Source organism: Grampus griseus, assembly GCF_964374135.1.
Source record: "Grampus griseus genome assembly, chromosome: 17".
NCBI classification, from domain to species: domain Eukaryota; kingdom Metazoa; phylum Chordata; class Mammalia; order Artiodactyla; family Delphinidae; genus Grampus; species Grampus griseus.
In genome coordinates, this window is record NC_139011.1 from 67,979,909 (window position 1) to 68,002,326 (window position 22,418).

General features: G+C 36.3%; 1 pseudogene across 1 annotated transcript; it reads right to left on the reverse strand.

Annotated features, from left to right (window-relative positions):
* Positions 1-45: 45 nt before the first annotated feature.
* LOC309835277 (tRNA (guanine(6)-N(2))-methyltransferase THUMP3-like) lies at positions 46-21,034 on the reverse strand (annotated as a pseudogene). The gene is made up of 2 exons: positions 20,951-21,034; positions 46-1,014 (listed from the first exon to the last, which is right to left on the reverse strand). The product of its transcript is annotated as a tRNA (guanine(6)-N(2))-methyltransferase THUMP3-like (transcript).
* Positions 21,035-22,418: the final 1,384 nt, after the last annotated feature.

Below are 22,418 nucleotides of genomic sequence, written 5' to 3' on the forward strand. Positions count from 1 at the left end.
TATTACCAACAACATAATAATAGTGAGATCATTCAGTCGCCCTCTCTATTGTTTTGTTTCTCGTCCATACATCAGATCAACTATTATATCAGTAGGGTGAGGGGAAGAGAGCTGGAGCATCCCATAAGCAAGAGAAGATCTGAGAGTTGCAAATCCAAAATGTGTGATATTTCTTTGGTGGAGACTCTTCTATCAATGCAATACCCACAGTGATTTCATTATCATGGATATTCAAAGAACACCCACATCAAAGTTGGTCATGTCAGCCTTCCACTTAAAATAATCTTGAACAGCGCCCCCCCCAAATCTCTTGTGGTCTCTAGTGCAGTAAAGCAATGTTTCTCTTCTACCCTGTTGCATGTGACTCTAAACTTCAGCACTTGAGAATGAATTTCTTCTTTTGAACTTAAGGCATTGTTAGTAAACTCTTTTTTAACAACTCTCTCAACAATTTTGTCTCCTTGTCCATTATCCATCTTCCTTTTACATGAATTCTGATTTATCTTTTTACACCTTTTTTTTTTCTTGAAACTGGCGTCAATTTTCCATACTTTCAAAGGATCGGAGTGCAGGAGTTTCCCAGTCAATTCTTCAAAATCCTTTAGAACTTCCTTTTTTCCCCCCTTTGAATTAGAATCTTTAAACTCCTGAACAACCACAAGTAAGTTATCAACTGATCTCAGACAATGAACCTGAGCCAGACTTTCCATTGAAACGTCAAAATATATCTTGCCTGGTCTCTGCTGATTTTGCATGATGACCTGAATTTCTTTCTCACTTCATCTGCCCCTGTTTGTTCAAAACCAGTGGGTACAGTCACTCTAATAGTGACTTGGAGATGCTCATGTTCACTCTGAGGCCACTTTCTGTCACTTGAATAGATCTCTGGTTTTCATGAAAGTTCACATCCAGGAGTTGGTTAGTGGCTTCTTGAATGTCGTACACGTTGGCAACGCTTCCAAGATCCCTAATATAGTCTTGGCTGCGAGCACAGACCTTTCCAGCCCTGGCATCCTGCAGGCCCAGTGTACCCAAATGCTATGCTTTCTCTTCTCTCTAAAGATGTTGGTTATAGCACTTTAGATTCTGAAAAAAATTTTAAGCAAAATTTTGAAACATATAGCAAAACTGAAAGAATTTTAGAGTAAATGCCAATATACCCATCACCTAGATTCTTGGATTAATATTTTATTACACTTGCTCTTTCACGTATTTATTCTTACTTTGATATACCATACGGTTTTATGCATCTTAGAGTAAATTGCAGACAACTGTATTCAGTGTAAGCACTCTTGCCACAGAGTTCAATATTTAAGTATTTTTTCCTTTGATGTAAAATTTACATACAATCGAATGCACAAATGTTGCTGAGTTCTAAAATATGCAAATACTTGTAAATATAATGCAAAGCCTATCATGATAGAACATCATTATCATCCCAGAAAGATCCTTTATATCCCTTCCTAATCACCAATCCTAAAACCACTTCAGAAGAACCACTGTTCAATTTTTTTTTCCATCATTGATTGATTTTGACTGTTTTAGAACTTCATAAAAATAAAGCAGCGTAGTATATACATTTTTTTGTCTGGATCGTAGGTTAGTAAACATGTATTTTACTAAAAAATGCTAGATCTTTTGCTAAAATAGCTGTCACATTTTACATTCCCACCAGCAATATGTGAGTTTTCCAGTTGCTGCACATCCTTACCAAAATTTGGTATTGACAGCGTTTCTAATTTTAGTCATTCTGATGTGTGTGTTGTGGTATGTCTATGTAGTCTTAATCTGACAACTAATGATGTTGAGAACGTTTTCATGTGCTTGTATCACGTGCGTGTTGATGTGTATGTTCAATTCTTTGCTCATTTTTATTGAGCTGTCTTTCTATTACTGAGTTGGAGTTTTTTTATATACCCTGCATCCCAGTCCTTTGTCAGATATGTGTTTTGCAATATATATTTTCTTCAAATCTGTGGCATGCCCAAGTTATTAATGCTGCCTTCTGTTAATTGGTTTTTAATTCTGCCAAGTCTAACTTTTCAGTTTTTTCTATTATGGTTATTGCTTCAGGTTTTAGAACTTTGCTTCCCCACAAATCACAAAGATATTATCCTGTGTTTCCCTTCAAAAGCTTTATGGTTTTATGCTGATTATTCAGTTCAAAGTCTTTTCTAATTTCTTTGCTAAAGAAAATAGAGGGGCTTTAAATGATTTCAGTGATTTTCCCTGATGTTGCATCATTATTGATTTCTAGTTTAATTGTTATGCTCAGAAAACGTATCTTGTATGCTTTCAATTTTTTACATTTATTAAGACTTGTTGCATCTTCCAGTGTATGATCTATCATATTGAACATATCATGTGTGCTTGAAAAGAGTGTATATTCTGTAGTTGCTGAATGTGGTGTTCTATAAACATCATTTAGGTCAAGGTGGTTGGTAATTTGTTCATATCCGTCTATGTCTTCACTGATTTTCTTTATCTAGTCCTATCAACTGCTAAAAAAAAGTGTTAAAAATTCTTCAACTATGACTGTAGAATCATTTATTGCTCCTTTCAATTCTATCATTATTTTATTAATTTTGAAGCTGTTCTGAGAAAAACACTTATGAATATTATGTCTTCCCGACGAACTGACCCTTTTAGCCTTATGAAAAAACTCTATTTCCAGTGCTCTTAATTCCTTCCTGAAGTTTGAATTTCGATGCAGTATTATTTCCCCTCGGCCTGAAGAATTCCCGTTAGCATTTCTCAAAGGGCATATCTGCTGATGACGAATTCTCTTTTCCTTATCTGAAGTTGCCTTTATTTAGCCTTCTTTGTTTTTGCTGAATATATAAATTTGCGTTGTCAGATGTTTTTTCTGGTCAATCAAAACTCTAAGTATGTTGTTCCATGACCTTGTTCACCTATTAGAGTATGTTGTTTTTCTCTGGATGCTTTCAAGATTTTCTCTTTATTTTTAGCATTCAGTAATTTTATTGTGATGAGCCAAAGTTCGCTTTTATTTTCATTTTTCACATTTGTGTTCCCTGCTTACTTTAAAGCAGCTTAATGAAGTGTAACTGGCATATCCTAATCAGCACATATTTAAGTATACATTTAGATACACTGACATACATGCTCAGGAAACCACCACACAATCAAAATAATGAACGTATCCATTACCCTAGAAAGCTTTCTTGTCTTTATAATTTCTCCCACCTTCCATCTCATTCACAAGCTCATTGATCTCCTTTCCAACACTATACATTACTTTGCATTTCCTAGAGTTTTATGTAAATGAATTTATACAATGTGTCCATCTTTTTGTCTAGCTACTTTCAGTCAGTGTAACTATTTTGTGATTCATATGTTACTGTATATATCAACAGCCCGATCCTTTTCGTTGCTGAGTAGTATTTTATTGTATGGCTATACCACATTATGTTTATGCATTCACCTGTTGAAGAACATCTAGATTGTCTCCTCTTCAGGGCCCTTACAAAGAAACGTGCTATAAACATTCATGTACAATCTTTTCATCGTTCTTGGGTAAATACCTAGGAGTGGAATGGTTGGGTCATTCATATTAGCCAGATGCAGAAGTCATAGCCACTATTTTTCACATATTTTTTCTCTCAGTCTGTTCTCCTTCAGTTATACATGTATATTAGACATTTCAGTATTGCCTCACAGATCCCTGAGGTGCTCACCCTTTTTTCTCCTCTCTTTTCCTTCCACTTCTTCAGATTAGACAAATTCTACTGCTTTATCTTCAAGGTTACTTATCTTTTCTTCTGCTATCTCCATTTGGCTAAATCTACTCAGTAAATTTTAATTTCAAATATTGTATTTTAAATTCTAAAATTTTCATTTAATTTTATTCTATCTTTTCATTTATTATGAGTACACTTTGCTCATTCAGCATAGTTATAAAAATCCACTTTAAGATCCTGTATACTGTTTCCAACACCTGGGTCATTAATGGGTGGAGTCTCTATTTTCTTTTGAGAATGGGTCATATTTTCCTATTCTTCTTTGCTGAGTAATGTTGTATTATATCCTCATTATCATGAACTCTATGATTTAGAAAGTCTAGGTTCTGCCTTATTCCTTCAAATAGTGTCAAATTTTGTTTTGTAGGTAGTTAACTTGGTTGATCTCATACTGGACTCTGTGCTGCTTGGATTCTGTTTCACATGTGCACGCGTAAGGGTCAACCAGGTATCTTTTGCAAAGCTTAAACATAGCATTTGGAGATCTCTCTCCCTTGCTCTCACCTTTTTTAGGATTTCCCCTTCCCTCTCCAGAGTCTCTGATAGCTCCAAACTCTGTCCTCTCTTCTGGCCAGAAAGACTACCTGTTTTCTTGCTTATTGTTAGTCACTCAATGTGGTGACAACTTCAGGCTGCTCTTAGGCTAAAAGCCATTTTAAAAGGTGGGGGGGTGTCTTCTTCCAAATGTCATCTCCCTTCCAGAATCTACCTACTTTTCTTCATTCGTTAGTGTCTTGAGGTAGTTGTTTCTCATATGTTGTCCAGAGTTTATAGACCTAATATACAGGCAGTTCAGTCTAGTAGGAAATTACTTGGGCACCACACAGGAAGTGGGGCCCCCAGTAGCTCATTTTTGAAGTTTTCTACCACTCTCTGCATTCTCTCTGTTTCCTCTGAAGATTTTCTCCTACTGATTTGTTTGGGTCCCTTTCATGTTAAAACCTTTCTTAAACGTCTGGTGATCCTTGGTTGTACTTTCATTTTTAACAGTGATGCACTAAAAAGCAGAGTAAAAGGTCCACCCTGGTGGCTGTAGCTTCCTGAGTGGCTGACTTTTCTTAAGGACAATCTTGTGGAGATTTCCTCATTACTTTGATGGGATACCCTCAAACATGCATACCTACAGGCCTTTTCCTTTGGATGGGTCCGTTATATAGTCAGATACCCCCATATCATTTTCACACTGAAAATATGTTAATTAAGGTAGTTGTCAATCATATAGGTAGAGATCTTTAATGAAATTCCTTTTTCAGGTGTGTTGCGTATACTTTATTTTACTTTTATCTCAGGCTTTTCTCAGTGAACACTTGCTTAATGACTGAATTAGATATTTCAGTTTAATTAGCAAAACCAAAACCAAACAAGCAGAAACTCCTCAAAATCCTAAAATTTTGTTTTAAGTGCTGGATGGTATGATATTCCAATTACCTTTATTTTCATTGGAACTTTATTTCATCCTCAGTAAGAGAGGCTCTTCTTTCTCATGTGAATCCTATGTTACAACCATACCAAACTACTTACCTTCTGTCAAACAGATCTTAGTCTTTCATAATTTCATGACTTTACACAATATATACTTTCTTCCTAAAATACCCCCTTTCTTTCTCTATTTAGTTACAAAGCTTCTACTCTCCTTCATTATTCAGCTCAGTGATCTCCTCTTCTGTGAGTTCTTCTGACTTATCCAGACAGACTCATTCTGACTCATCCTTTCTATATTTAACTGAAACAGTGCACTTACCTCTATTCATATACTTACTTTTTCTCTTCCAATAACTTTGTTTATATGTCTCTCTTACTGGTTTGTGAATTCCATAAAGGCAAGGACACACATTACTTTTTGAAACCAAACTTACCAACTGATAGCACCTCCATTAATGGCCACACAGATCCATATCAATGGCATTCTATACTCTCTTTGTAGTAAGATTCAGATTGCCCCAGGAGAGACCCGATACTTTTAATATAGAATAGCATTTAGTTAAAAAATGAATACATATGTGTGTGCATTGTGTATATATATGTGTCATCAACATTTTAAGAAAGTATTAGCTGAAGCTATTTTATATTCAAGTATTTAAAATTCTAAGTTATGATAATTTAGAGTCTCATTTGATAAACCTGAATGCATGCATTATAGGTAGGATAGAGTCTGTTACCCTTTTATCTACTATGATTTCTGTTGTGGAATTTAATATGAGAGAGAAGATGTGTTCTGTAATGAATTTGCAAATATGTTTCCATTCTGAAATATTGTGTATTCATGTGTGCAGGTGTCAGCTGGATAAATACATGTAATAGCTTTTTAAGTAGTTGATTTTACACAGTGATGGAGATGGAATTACTACTTATAAAATAATCTGTGGTGGCTTACGTTTCAATTACAAGTGGCAAACTCCAGACCTGGTATACGGAAGGAGCCCTGAGTGGTACTTTTTCCAGATCTTCATGTTACCAAACTGTTTGAAGGAGAATCAGCAGCTGTTGTGCAAATCTACTGAAGCATTAGGAAAAAATATTCTCCAAGTAAATTTGGCTTAAAATTCCGTAGAATCTTTTGAGGATTGCAAATAGATGCAATACTTCATAGCTACAAGGAACTAGACTTGAGATCCCGAAAATAAATAAAAGTGAAATTATAGAGTCTATGCTTTAAATGTATCTAGTGTTAGTTTCATTACACTCAAATGAAATACATCTCTGAAAATAGGTACGCCACCAGTTTCCTCACCCCAATGTGAAGAAAATGAAAATTTAAAACCATGAGAATGTTTACATAACCAGATGGAATGTAGAGAATCAAAGAAACAAGAAGAAAGGATAAAATGTGATCAAAGCAACTGTAACATGTTAAAGTTTTGCATTGGCAAAAGTATGCATGTGTGGTAAGTGCAGGAAGCAGGACTGGGAAGTGTGGAGTCCAACTGGAGTGGAGTCTAACTGCAACCCCCTTTGGCGTGCACTGTCTGTGCACCCGGTCTGATGTGGGGTCTCTCAACTAAGGACTTTGTAATTGCCTATGGTTGGACCTGAAAGATCACATGCAAAATTCTGGCCTGGAGCCAGCCTGCCCAAATGCCAATCAAAATAATTAGTATTTTCCTTAAATTGAAGTATTCTCTTCAAGGAATCGATCAGTCTGAACTCATCTATGAAAAAAATAAATCAAGCTGGAGATAAATAATTCAGTAAGTTATACAGATCCGTTTATAGCCTTATAGTTAATATTGAGCTAGGTGGATTATTACCATAATTGCAGATAATACGTAGTTTTAAATTCAAATTCACTTATTTAAATATTAAAATAATAATACCCACACAAAAAGTCAACTGATTTTTGACAAAGGTGCAAGAACAATTTAATAGAAAAAGAAGTCTTTCCAATAATTGGTGTGGGTACAGTTCTACATCCGTATTTTTGTTTGTTTTCTTGTCCAGGATTAATTTAATTTTAAAAACAAATACAAGCTATTGATTCACCCTTCTCAACTTAACTGTAGTATAATTGTCAGGTAAATACACACATCTTTACAACTTGATGCTCCAAATTAAAAAAAAAATTCACAGAAAGGAAAGAAATAATATGAAAACAGCTCAAGAAATATACTAACAAGCAAAAATACATGGGCAAAGAGGAACACGTATTTTTGACTTAACTGAAGAAACCGAGAGGAGGCTGGTCTATGTAAGAAAATGTGAATCTTGGAAAGTTAGGTGTGAAGATTTTAGAGTAGGAATTTATATGACTTGACTCTCCCTTAGCTCCTGAATAAAAATGACATCTTGTAGTATCTACACTGCTTGGCTCAGACATGGACCTTACACCTGTCCCAGAAATTTACTCAAAATGGATCATAATCCTAAATATCAAATTAAAAACTATAAAACTTCTAGAAGAAAAACATATGAAACCTAGTATGTTAGCTTGCTAGGGCTGCCAAAGCAAAATACCACAGACTGGATGGCTTAAATGCAGAAAGTTGTTTACTCACAGTTCTGGAGCTGGAAGCCTGAGAATAAGTGTTGGTAGGTTTGCATTCTCCTGAAGCCGCTCCCCTTGGCTAGCAAATGGCTGCCTTCTCGCTGTGACCTCACATGGGCTTTTCTCTGTGTGCATGCCTCCCGAGTGCCTCTCCCTCTTCTTGTAAGGACAGCGGTCATGTTGGATTAAGACTTTACCCTCAAATCCAAAAAGCTGACAATATCAATTGTCGGGGAGGATGCAGAGCAATAGAAGCTCTTGTTAATTTCTGCTAGGAATGCAAAGTGGTACTTTTGAAGACCACTTGGCAATTTCTTTCAAAGCTAAACATAGTCTTACCATATGATCCAGCAATTATACTCCCGATTTACCCAACTGATTTAAAAACTAATGTCCACACAAAAACCTTCATCCAAATGTTTATAGCATTTTTATTCATAATTGCCAAAAACTAGAAGTGACCAAGTTGCTCTTCAACAGATGAATGGAAAAACAAAGTATAGTACATCCATACACTGAAGTCTCACTTGATGGTAAAAAGCAACATGCTCTCAAGCCACAAAAAGACTTGGAGGAATCTTAAATACATATGGCTAAGTAAATGAAGCCAGTCTGAAATGGTTACATACTTTATGATCTCAATTATATGGTATTCTGGAAATGGCAAAATGATAGAGACAGTAAACACATCAGTGGTTGGGTTTGGATAGGGTAGGTGAAGCACAGAGGATTTATTTAAGGCAGTGAAACTATTTCTTATGATACTGTAGTGGTGGGCATATGATGCTATGCATTTATCAAAACCCTTGGAACTTTACAGATCAAAGAAAGAACCTTAACATGTACGAATTTTTAGAAAGCAGTTTAAAAGGTCAAGAGATCTTAGAATGAAATGCAGATGATGCCAAAATAATCTAACTGAATTGTCAAATTAAAAAGGTCATTAGATTGAGGTGGCTTTAATGCCTTAGTAGTCTAGGTAATCAAAGCAAAACCTCATCCTGAAATGCCTCAAGTTAAGAAATCAAAATTCCCACTCTTGGATACTTACCCTAGAAGAATGAAACATTATGTTCACACAGAAACCTATATGCAAATCTTACAGCAGCTCTATTACAATAAAAAGAAAGGGATTTTTAAATTTAATTTTCATTAGTGTATATTTAATTTTAAAAACTGATATTTGATTCAGTTATTGAAAATTTTTAAGGTGTATTTGGAGCAACTTGGGCACGTGAATCTCTTTTTCAACTGTAAATCTTATAACATCTAAATACAGATCAAATAATCTGATAAAATTTAACTTTGAAATCAAGATGTGCTGTAAGTGTAAATTACACACTGGATTTTGAACACTCAGTAAAAATCAATATAAAATATATTATTCATTTGTATGCGGATTACATCTTGAAATGGTAATATTTTGGATTTATTTGATTAAATAAAAATGTTACTAAATTAAAAAATAATGACACGAAGAGCAGTGTAAGTGATCACGTAGCAGATATAAGGATACAAGAAAGAATGAAATAATAGTAAAAAAAATCACAGAATGCTAAAGGGCTTTGGAAAGATACAGGAGATAAGAAAAGGATTTAAAAGGGAAAATGACCGCAATTAGTCAAACACCACAATGATGTTGGCGCTGAACTAATTAAAAGTTCTACTCCCCAAGTATTAAACTAATTTTCCGTTTAACAAATTGGCCTATGGAGATTACCATTGAGATTAGCATCTTTTAAAACTAAAGAAAAGGAGGATTCCAAACGCTTTTGTGTTCCCCTCCAATAATTGCAATGGCCCTTCAGAGGGAAAAGTTGGATTAGTTAGGAGATGATCGATTAACGTTTTAAAGGCATGAAAGCAATTCTTAAGGTGAATGCGTTGTATTATTTTGGTGGGTCAAACCTTCCCAATTTAAGAGAAAGAAAGGAACTTAGGTTACAATAAGACTGAATGCCACATTTGCATTTTCATCATTTAGAGGCAACCCTTTATCTTTTGATTTTCCTAGAAAGAAACAATTGTGCTATTGGGTGGAAGAAAACACAATAGTGCAGTTTTGAGATCTCCTGTGTATTGCTTAAGCGAGAAAAACATTTTGGTGCCTCGCTTATCACAGGCTTTCTTTGCCAGTATATACAATGTATACGATAAGATTCCAGGTTCAAATCAAATAGTGAAATGTGTGTTTTTGTCTGTTTCTATAATAATAATTTTTCCTTCAGATATTTTTTTGCGGTACGCGGGGCTCTCCCGTTGCGGAGCACAGGCTCTGGACGCGCAGGCTCAGCGGCCATGGCTCACGGGCCCAGCTGCTCCGCGGCATGTGGGATCTTCCTGGACCAGGGCATGAACCCGTGTTCCCTGCATCGGCAGGCGGACTCTCAACCACTGCGCCACCAGGGAAGCCCCTTTTCAGATATTTTTTAAAATCAGTGATTAAGTCTCACTTTTCCAGATTCTGATAGAAGACAGTCTGTGTCCCAGTTGATAGTGCTGGGAAAACATAAAAAGAGAAGAGAGGCCAAGTCCTGGATTTAACAATTATTAGCCCTTTCTTCTATGTAACAAAATAATGGCTCCCACTTGCTTTTCTCTTCAATGCCTTCTAGATCAAAACAGGGTCGAGGAGGACTGTAAAACATATGAAGGAGTCTTAATATGATTTATTTATAAGCACATAAAGTGACCCTCCCACTCTCTTTATTACTCATACCACATAAAACTTTACTAGCTGTTTTCATTTCCTCCTATAGAAAGAGATAACCAATATAGGTTATACAGGCTCTAAGAAAAACATGGTCAAGATATGCCAATGTCTTTCCTTCAGTTTTTTAATATTGGTAATAGGTTTCATTTGATTTTATAAGAACATTTAAGTATTGCTATAATAAATAATTTCTATATTTTGAACCATTATTCCACTTTTTATTAAATGGTTAATGGTTTTTAAAACTGAACTTCTAAAAATTAATTAACCTAATATAATGAAAAGGAAGATGATCAAAAAATACATTCAGAAGTTTTTGTTTTATTGTTATTATTGTTTTGAAGCAGGAAAAGTACACGAATATTTAGATAACAGTAAAAAGTAATAAGTGTCAGACCCTCCAATACCTGGATGCCAAACTACATTTAAAAATCCCTTTTCCTGTCCTCCAGTTAAACCAGATTGTTCTGCTTTCTCCAGAACTCTAACCTTGGTGCTTTTACTCAAATAATTTCCCCTAGTTAAATACCATCCCGCTCCCCCTGCACTTGAAATCTACAAATCTTTGAAGCCCAGCTCCATTGGCACCTCTTCTAGCCACCCAACAATTTCTCCCTCTCCTGGATCTGCACCCATGGATCATATCAAGGGTGCACACTGGTACAGCATACCAACCAGCATCCATTTTGATTAGTTAGCTATGCTTCTTTGTTCATTGGAAATTGCACCATATCAAATGTAACTTTTATAATTCTACTGTGCTACCCATTATTAATTCAGCAAATGTTCATTGAGCCTCTACTCTAGACACTGGGGATAAATAGTGTATTAAAATCAACTCCTCAGTCTTTACTCTCATGGAGTTAGCAAGCTTTCATTCATATATTTGACCACAATTTGATTCTAACAATATATCTTAAATAATATTTTTACATGTATAGATCTTATGTCTGTAACTACATTTTAAACACATATAGAACAGTCTCAATCGTTGTATCTGACCTAATGCCCAGAATAGAGCTTATAAAACACAGAGTTAAAGAAAACTGGAAGAGTCTTTGAGATCCATTTTAAAAAGTTGAATTATAGAATAGGAAATTGACAAGGAGAAGACTGAAATGTCTAAAGCCTAAAGTCACATGGTGAGATATTCTGAGTATTTATTGATTTGGTGAACTTGAAGAAACCTCTGGTTCAAAATCTCATGAGAGTCTTTGCCAAAATAACTCCCTCATTTGCTAGTTTACATTTTTCACACCATCACTGGTTTATCTAGAAACAGATTTCAGAGACATATTTTCTATGATTCTCCCTATTTTTACAGATGCGAAAATGAGTCAGAATACAATTTGATGATCTGATTTGTTCAAGAACATGTCAGTTGAATATACCCATTAGATTTACTGGTAAAAGACTGATCGATTTCCCCCTAAGATCAGGAATAAGACAAGGATGTTTCCTCTTACCATTGCTATTCAACATAATGCTATAAACTCTACTCAGTGCAGTAAGGGAAGAAAAAGAAATAGAAGGCATGCCAGTGCGAAAGGAAGAAATAAAATTATCTCTATTTAAAGGCAACATGATTAGCTACATAGAAAATCCCAAGGAATTTACACATAAACTCATAGAACTAATAAGTGCATTCAGTCATGTCACAGAATACAAGAGCAACATACAAAATTTAATCACATTTCTGTATACTAAAAGTAAACATGCAGAAACTGAAACCAAAAGCCTAACACCATTTATAATCATTCCAAAGAAAAAAAAATACTTAGGTTTATAGTTGAGGAAACATGTGCAGGATCTGTATGCTGAAAATTACAAAATCTTAATAAAATAAATAAAAGAAGACCTAAATAAATAGAGAGACATGCATGTTCATGTTACACTCATGAATGTAGTAAAGATGGCCATTCTCCTCAGATTGGCCTGTAGATTTAATGCAATTCCTATCAAAATCCCAGCAGGAGATTTTATAGACATGGTCAAGTTATTCTAAAATTTATATGGCAATTCATAGACTCTACCAGAGCTAAGATCATCTTGAAAAAGAAGAAGGAAATGATTAAAATTACTCTCACCAAAAAAGTCAAACTTTATAGCTACAGTACTCACGATAGTCTAGTATTGGAGGAACAGACATATAGACCACTGGAATGAAAAGGGGAACCCAGAAATAAACCCACACAAATATAACTTAATTTTGATGGAAGTGCAAAAGCACTTCAGTGGAGCGAGCACAGTTTTCTTAACAGATGGTGCTGCAGCAATTGGACAACCACAAGCAAAAAAAAATGAAGCTTGACCTAATCCTCACACTTGATACAAAAATTAACTCAAATTTGGTTAATTATGTGGGTTTAAATATAAAATGTAAAACTATAAAATTCTTAGGAAAAAATAGGATAAAATCTTAAGGATCTAGAGCAAAACAAAGGAAGTGTTAGACTTGACATCAATAGCACAATCGATAAAAGGGAAACTTGATAAATTAGACTTTATCCTAAATTTAAAACATCTTAGCAAAAGACCGTGTTAAGTAGATTAAATGATAAACTACAGGCTGGAAGAAATTATTTGTAAATCAGATATCCAACACAGGACTAATGTGTAGCATATAAAAGTATTCCCAAAACTCAACAGGAAAGAACACACAATTAAAATAGAAAATAGGCAAAAAGAGATGAAGAGACAATTCCCCCAGAAAGATATACAGATGGTACATAAGCACATTAAAAGATGCTGAACAGGGCTTCCCTGGTGGTGCAGTGGTTGAGAGTCTACCTGCCCATGCAGGGGACACGGGTTTGGGACACAGGTTCGTGCCCCGGTCCGGGAAGATCCCACATGCCGCGGAGCGGCTGGGCCCGTGAGCCATGGCCGCTGAGCCTGCGCGTCCGGAGCCTGTTCTCTGCAACGGGAGAGGCCACAACAAGTGAGAGGCCGCGTACCACCAAAAAAAAAAAAAAAAAAAAAAAAAAGATGCTGAACATCTTTAGCCATCAAGAAAATGCAAACTAAAACCACAATAAGACATCACTACAAGGATGTCAGAATGGATAAAGTTTTTAAAATACTGATAATATCAAATGCCGGTGATAATGTGGAGGAACTGGACCACTCAGACACTGCATATTAGAATGTAAAATAGTGCAGCCACTCTGGAAAAAGTTTCGCAATTATCATGTGGCGTAGCAATGGCACTCCTGAGCATTTAACCCAGAGGAATGAAAACATTTGCATAAAAACCTGTACTTGAGTGTTCATAGCAGCTTCATTCACAAAAATGCAAAACTGAAATCAATCCAGATGTTCTTCATCAGATGAATGGTTTAGCAAATGCTATTCCATCAACACCGTGGAATACTACTCAGAAATAAAAGAGAATGAACTATTGATACAAGCAGTCACTGGAGTGAATCTCTGGGTAATTATGCTAAGTGAAAAAAAGCCAAACCTAAAATGTTGCAAACTGTATGACTCCATTTCGTATAACATTTTAGAAATGACAAAACTTGGAAATGGAGAACAGCTTAGTGATGGGGGAGGGGCCGAGGAAGGTAGGTTTGATAATAAAAGGGCAACAGAAGAGATCCTTGTGGTAGTGGATAAAATTGTATGCAGTTAAATGCACACACACATAAATGAGAACAAGTAAAACTGGGTGAGTGAATAAGTTCAATGCAAATATTCTGGTGATGATAATGTGCCATTTTTTGTAAAATTTCAATATTAGGGGAGACTGGGGAAAGTGCACAAAGGATCTGTCAGTAAGTGGACGAGTCAGTAGCCTAAAACAGCTCTTCTGATTTCATATTATATCCTCTGTATCTCAATAATTTAATCATTTCCTGGTGGCTCAGAAAGACTTTCAGATCTTACACTGTGCCAGGCTCACCAATAATCACCTTAGTCATCACGAATAACATCACAGATATGAGACCTGATTTGGGTTTGTGGCGACGTTTTTGATGTCAATGTTCCTTTTCTCAATAAAGCACAGAAATTTTTAAAAAAGACTTGTTTGAGCTTCCCATCAGAATAAATAGAATTTTATTAACTAGAAACCTTTAAATATATATGAACAATCTTCCCAAATAAAACATATTAATGTAAAAAAAATGTAATGAAAAGGAAACAAAGCTATTGACCATGTATGTATGAAGGGACATAGATGGATCTGGTATGTCATGGACTTTTTGGTTTGATGCAAAAATGTTTTTATTCTTGTTAATTCTTGTATTGGAACTTTTGGGTCAAAGGTGCTAATTTAATGAAACTGTACGATGGTGAATCTTCTTTGGGTGCTATGCATTCTGATAGATGACAGTGAACTTTTCACCATATTAATAGCTATTAGGATGTTATTCTGTATGAATTTCAGCCAAAACAGTTACTAAGAAATATTGTCTAAATTTATCCTGAGCCAGATGACTTGATGTGATGTCACCCCTGGTTGCTTAAGCTCGTTGAGAGCTCATATTAGGGGAGAAACAAAACTTGAATGATCTCACTGAAAAGAAAAGGATTATTAAGCAGCAACAATCTGAGTTATTCCATGTTTGAATAGACTTCATATATTTTTACATCTGATAGTCTAAAAAACAATAACAATTTTAAAAACGTATGAAAGACTTCAATAAAGTGTACATATTACCTCAAAGATAAAATTAATGTGCTCTGCCCTTAATGGAAAATTTTTGTAGAATTACAGCTGGAGTGGGGTCATGAGCTAAAAACTGCAGTTCAAAGTATCAGAACCAAATTTCTTTCTACCAAATTGAAGTCAGTGCAACTATATTTGTATTTATTGACACCCAGCTCCTTCCAAAAGCGTTTGAAGCTGGCCAAAGTAAACAACATCTTTACCTTATAAGAGGCATCGGCATCCACTTTACAACCTCCTGAACTGAATAAATTTGAGAAAAGTAATAAATTTAGAAATAAAATACACTCCAGGCCTGAGCTCACCAAATTAAAGTAGCTTTACCTGGCAAGAATGCTATGCACTCACGAATGCAAACAATTTCAAATTTGATAAAAGATTCAGTAGCACCACGATCACGAAATGCAACCGCAGATTTTGAATCTCAGACAATCTTTTTTCTGTAAATGTCAAAGTCTATCTCTTCATTTCAGTCACACCTTCTTCAGCTGATCGCACTTCTCGCAGAGAGAAGCCCAAGTTCACACTCAGTAGCCATGAACATGCTGTGCAGATCCATGCACCTGTTTGTTTTACTTAAATGAGCTGGCTGTGGCAGGAAAGAAGCCCCCTAAAAATAAGAGAATGAATTGGTCTTCCACTGCAGTGCTTTAATCATGAAGAGAGGAAAATGCTCTCCCAGCGTTTCCTCTTTTTAATTGAGTTACATATTCCTTTGAGAAGCCAGTGAAAGCTATGGACACTGTCCTCAGGGGAGGGGAAAAGGCAGACATATCCATCCAAACACAGTTCTTAATGATTTGAAGACATTCCTGGTACCCTTGCATCTCCTTCACCCAGTCCCTACTGGCTCCTGTGGTCACCTGCTGTGCTCACCAGCCCTCACTTGCCCTTTCATCCTTTTATCTTTGGAGCCATCAACACCCCCCTGCCACATTTAGCTTTGCCCTAACCTTTGTCTTCCATCTTTTCCTTAGTTCTATCAGCACAACATTAGACCAACTTTAGTACACAAGCTGCATTTTGGGGGGCAACGTTTATTATATGCCAAGCAACATATTAAATTCTCAAAAGTAGTATACAGAATATGTACTGCAGTTTTCTATATTTTACTGCCTAGATAACTAAAACTAGAGAGGTATAGTAACTTCTCCAAATCATATGTCTGGATTGGAACCTGGGTCTATTTGATTCTCAAACTTCCCTCTTAATTTCTCTTTTCTGAGCACATGAATCTCTCCTGTGGTGCTCAGGAGGTACTCTAGTTTCCTGGGAGTGGGGTCTTTCTACTTCTTTTTCTACTTAGATCTTTCCAGAAACTAGTGCCCTGCTGTCTGTTGCCACGTACCCCAGAAGATGACTGCCACCCTCGCCAAGACCATCACTTCATGCCCATCTATAGAAACCTAGGGGCTTATGCACCTCCCTGAAAGGCCAGCACTGTAAATTTACTGGCTCCTTGTAAATGAATCAGAACTCATTTTTAGGGGTTTCCATAAAGATTAAATGTCCCCATTTTTCTTAGATTTACAAATTCAATTCTTGAGTGTTTTAAAAGAAGAATTGTAGTTAGCTTAGCAAATATTTTCAGACGTCTTTTCTTTTCAGCAATTATCTTGACATTGGTATTTGTTATACTGAATTATTTTTAAAAAGCTATCTTACATGATTGTCGCTGAAGCATTAACATTCCCTCTTCTGAACACCCAGGTTGAAAATTGGGTCCTTGATTATTTCTTATTCCACCCAGTTTCCTCATATTATCCCAGTGGGTTTGTCTTTTAAAATCTGTTTGTTTATTTTGTTCATTTTCTGCTTTTAGCAGGAAAATCTGATCTTTCATTTGTTAATATCCCAAGTTCGATTTTTAAAGATTCATATTCAGTCCCAAGGTGTATGTCTTTGTTCATGAGCAAATAATGTAACTATTCATGCTCAGAGACTGCATACTGTCACCTACACGGTCTAAAGTAGAATTCTTTTGTATTCCATGTAGCACCTAGTTTATGGCTGAACATGTAGCAAGGTTTTGGAATTGAGTTGAAATGAATGCACGCTTTATCAATTCTCATTTACTGTCCTGGGAATTTTTTAAAAAGATACTACTTTAGGTGATGCCTCATTTTCCAAATGAAATGCATTATAAGGTCACATGTACAGTTACACATGAAAATATTTTTTAAGTAACTGAATGCAGTAGAATCTCAAATAACCAAGAGAGTTAAATTACATATGTCAAAGAAGCAATCATCATAAATCACTGGCATTTCCATTTAATCTATTATCTCTATTAAAGAATGGATAACACATACACAGTTGCTTTAGAATAAAACAAAGAAAAAAACATTATTGAAAAGGAAAAGGAGCAAAGAACTAAATTAGGTGATTTAAATCACAAATGTCCCAGCTGTGAGAAAATCGCCAAAAGTCTTAATATTATGGTGAGTTTTTTCAAACTCACATGGCCATGATTCTTCTCATCGTATATCAGAAATGAATTATTTTATTGAACATTATAGAGATGAGTATTCTACTTTTTCCATGTTTTGAGGCCCTTTTCACCCCTGCTTTACCTGGGGATATCTCTACAATATATTGCACTATTTAAAAGCCAATAAGTGAAAAGACCAGTGACTACTTAGCTGTGAAGTTTCCCCTCCATTCTCCCCAGGCACTCCTCCGTGGAAAGTGGCCAACACTGCTCACAAATTATTGGATTGTGCTTGTGCTGACTATTGTGTTTCCAACGTATTTTTTTTTTTGGAATTGATTTGTAACACCACTAATAAATGCGGGCATCAAACTGTAAACTTTTTGTTGAGCCTACAATAAACTTTAATGCACATAACAGAGAGAAGTTGGCGCTGGAATTGAGGACAACAGCAGAAATCAAAATTAGTGAGTCTACAGGTACGTGCTCCTCCAGTGAGTACTGTACGTGAACCTCAAAGTTCCAAAACTCTGTTCTTGGTAGGTACATTTTTGTTAATTTTAGAAGGCTTTGTGCCATCTTTAACATTATTCTGTAATAACCTAAATTATAGGTAATCCTATAATTGGAAATTTATGGAGTTTATTTGTTCCCATGGTTTATTTTTATGACCTTACAACCGAAAACATTTTTAGTCTATATGTAAAATTGAGTTGGGTTCTAGGCTCCGATAATTATATATAGTTTTTCATCTATGCTTATGCCAAAAGGGACACTGGGAAGCAGTGGCCAACATGAAATTTGGGGGTTTTCCCACATAGGCAACGTCTAGCACTCCTAGCATCTGCACACTAGGTATCAGTGGTACAGCTAGTTCTACTTTAACATGACACACACACTCCTTAAAAAACACTTACTATGCAAAATTCTGCAGTTAAGAACCATAGGGCTTATGATAGGGAAGAATGGGCTAAGTTTTGTCATCAACATGTTTAAAGACAGAAACCTAATAAAAAGGGTAGCACAATTTTATATATGTTCAATGGTAATATGTGCATAAAATCTAGGATAGGGGACTTCCCCGGTGGTCCAGTGGTTAGGACTCCGTGCTTCCAATGCAGGGGGCACAGGTTCAATCCCTGGTCAGGAAATAAGATCCTACATGCTGCGTGACGCAGCCAAAAAAAAGAAAAAGGAAAAGAAAATATATCTAGGATAAATACGGCACTTTACCTTGCAAAAGACCTGGAGTTTGTCTGGGGAAGTGGGCACGGGAAGGGCTGCAACTTGAAAATGATGGTGAGGTACTAGAAGGAGGGTTTTCTGAATTGTAACACCAGATGCAGAGAGGTATGACTCATTATCCTTTCAGAGCTCTTTCTCAGCCTTTAATCCCAGTGCACGTTTTTGAATTTGAGATTCAGGTCTTTCACGGCGTGTGTTTATAACAGATATCTATTTCATCAAAATTGAAAATTTGATCCAATTTATAACCTTCTGCTTTAATTAACTTATGTATTATTGCTGGAAATTCTTTTCCAGCTTTCTCATCTGCAGTGGGAGTTTCATCTGGCAACTGAAGACTTTGGAAATTGCAGTGATGTTGGAAACCGCTAAACCCGACACTACTAGCACCAATAGGATAATTGACAATTTCCATTAGGATCCTCAAGTGGTTTCTCTTTTGTAAGTACTACTTGGAGTTTTGAACCAGAATGCTTAAACAGACTTGTGATGTTGAAAAAGTGTTTTATCTGTGTCTATATATATATATTGACAAATGCCAAAGAACAATAAAACATAACTTTGTAGGATAACATACATGGTAAACTGAGGTAGCTGGTAGATGTCTGAAGTGTGTGTGTGTGTGTGTGTGTGTGTGTGTGTATTTTGTGTATTCTCATGCATCTGGATTCAACTGGATGCAGTCATTTACCTTATCTTAGCTTTCCCACTGATGAAATTTTGCAAAAAGCAAATGTGACATTCACCTTATGCTAAATGTGTTCCCTAATATATTGATTTCCTTGGAATAAATTTATGGTTTCAAAACAAGCATTATAGCAGAAGTGACTGTATGTTCAATCATGGTTATGACAAAAAACATCCAACGAATTTTTAAAAATGCCTCTCTGGGCATGAGAACCACCATTGTAGCACTTCGTGATTCTGACTGGAGAAATGTTACCTCTAAAGTGTCTTTGGCAGGGACTTCCCTGGCAGTCCAGTGGTTAAGACTTCGCCTTCCAATGTAGGGGGTGCGGGTTTGATCCCTGGTTGGGGAGCTAAGATGCCACATGCCTCATGGCCAAAAAAGCAAAACATAAAACAGAAGCAATATTGTAACAAATTCAATAAGGACTTTAAAAATGGCCCACATCAAAAAAAAAGAAAAATCTTAAAAAAATACTAAAAATAAAATAAAAAAATAAAGTGTCTTTGGCATGTTGATCTCAGTTATTAGGTTAACTCTCAAACACTTATTTATCTTGTTTTCAGAGCTGCCTACCTATACTAGGTTATATTGGAGCAGAGAAAAGGAAAAACTTAACTCAATTGTGAAAGACCAGAGAAACTTAAACAGCGAAGATGAGATTGGGCATGAAGAGTAAGTGCTCTCCAGGCAGCCTAAGCAAAGGCCCCAAAGAGTGATTTATTGAACAGGGAGAAGCAAGAGTTGAGTTTGTTAGAATGTGGGCTGTATAGAGGGAGTGGCAGGGAAGGACTAAGGAAATTCTGTGCTGTGCTAAGTCTGGACTTCATTCTCAGGTGGTGGCCAACCTGTAAAGCTTTGCAAGCAGAAGGGTGTTGTGCTCAATGTGCATTAAGAAAGATCAGTAGCAGGGACAGACTGAAGGCCATTCCTGCTGGGCTGGTGGGACAGTGCCTCCCAATCTTTGAACAACAGGGGATTCTCAAAAATGCAAACTGTAAACTTCAGCTAAGGCAAGTATGTGTTTATGAAAAAAACGATGGGGAAAAATATTGCTACCGTTTGTTAAGTAACTATTATATGCCAGGCAGTGTCTTGTGCCCTCAGCAATTTTTTTTTTTTTTTTTTTTTTTTTTTGCGGTATGCGGCCCTCTCACTGCTGTGGAGCACAGGCTGCGGAGCACAGGCTCCAGACGCACAGGCTCAGAGGCCACCACTCACGGGCCCAACCACTCCGCGGCAGGCGGGATCCTCCCGGACCGGGGCGCGAACCCGCGTCCCCTGCATCGGCAGGCGGACTCTCAACCACTGTGCCACCAGGGAAGCCCCCTCATCATTTTTTTAAAAAAATCCTCATAACATCTACATGAGTTTGATCTCATCTGATCACATTTTAATCCCTGTTTCACAGGTGATGAGACTGAGGCAGCACAGTTTAATTAATTTGCCAAAAATTACACAGTTAGAAAGTGGCAGATCAAGGACTGGGCTCATGATCTGTGACCCCCTCCCGGCCCCGACCCGGCCCCAACTTATCTCCATCGTTACTCTGTGCTGATTTTGTTCACAACAGTGGCAGTTTCGAAAGGGGTATGTTCTAGTCAGAGGAGGGCCACATAAACAGGCTTGTCAACCAAGAAACGCAGAAAACTACAAATAAGAGTTTATCTGGGCTCTTAGGAATTGCAATTCAGGAGGAATATTTGAGTAGCGACTCAAACGTGCTCTCAGGGAAGTAAAAATGGCGGAGATTTATAAAGACAACAGACAAAAATATTCCCGATACCGTATGCTAACACATATATATGGAATTTAAGAAAAAAAAATGTCATGAAGAACCTAGGGGTAAGACAGGAATAAAGACACAGACCTACTAGAGAACGGACTTGAGGATATGGGGAGGGGGAAGGGTGAGCTGTGACAAAGCGAGAGAGAGGCATGGACATATATACACTACCAAACGTAAAATAGGTAGCTAGTGGGAAGCAGCCGCATAGCACAGGGAGATCAGCTCGGTGCTTTGTAACCACCTACAGGGGTGGGATAGGGAGGGTGGGAGGGAGACACAAGAGGGAAGAGATATGGGAACATATGTATATGTATAACTGATTCACTTTGTTATAAAGCAGAAACCAACACACCATTGTAAAGCAATTATACTCCAATAAAGATGTTAAAAGAAAAAAAAAAAATTTCCGAGAAGTTAAAACTCATTTACTTAATTTAATCCAATTTCAGCCAGTCCTGACCACACATAAAATTCCTTTCTAAAGATCCCTTTTTCCACAAGCCTTTTACAACTTTCTACGCCCATTTTATTTGTCTCCTTCTTTCTTTCCCATTTAGAAATAACCAGCTGTTAGGACAAAATCATTTTCTTCTTCTTAACAAAATGGGTCTTCCATTCCTTAGACCTTTTAAAAAAATTTCCTTGCATATGAAATTGTTTTCCTTATTAATTTTAGTAGTTTTAAGTACATATATTAATTAGAATTCTTAACCCTTAGAAACCTTAATTTTTAGTAAAAACTAAGCAATTGTGAACTGTTTGTTATACCAGTATTTTTTTCTCAAAGTGGTACAAAACATGTTTCTAATAGACCCAAACGTCTTTAGTTTTCCTGTAGTAAGACAAAAGTAGGTAAACTTAGATTTCTTTAACAACGTTTCAGTATTTTATCTTATTTTGAAATAACATAGACTTCCAATGAATTCCCATCATTTAACTTAACCTAGCAAAACTCTAAAGTTTCAAGTTACCAGAAAGATTTGGGGAAACTATTTTTAGGTATTCATAACAGAAAAGCATAATTATTCTTAAAGGTTCACCTAAAAATTCTTATCTCATTTACATTTAGTTTACTTATGAAAATTCCAACTTACCAAGTTATTTTTCTTGCTGAAAAATTTGTAGTAATCCTAGGTA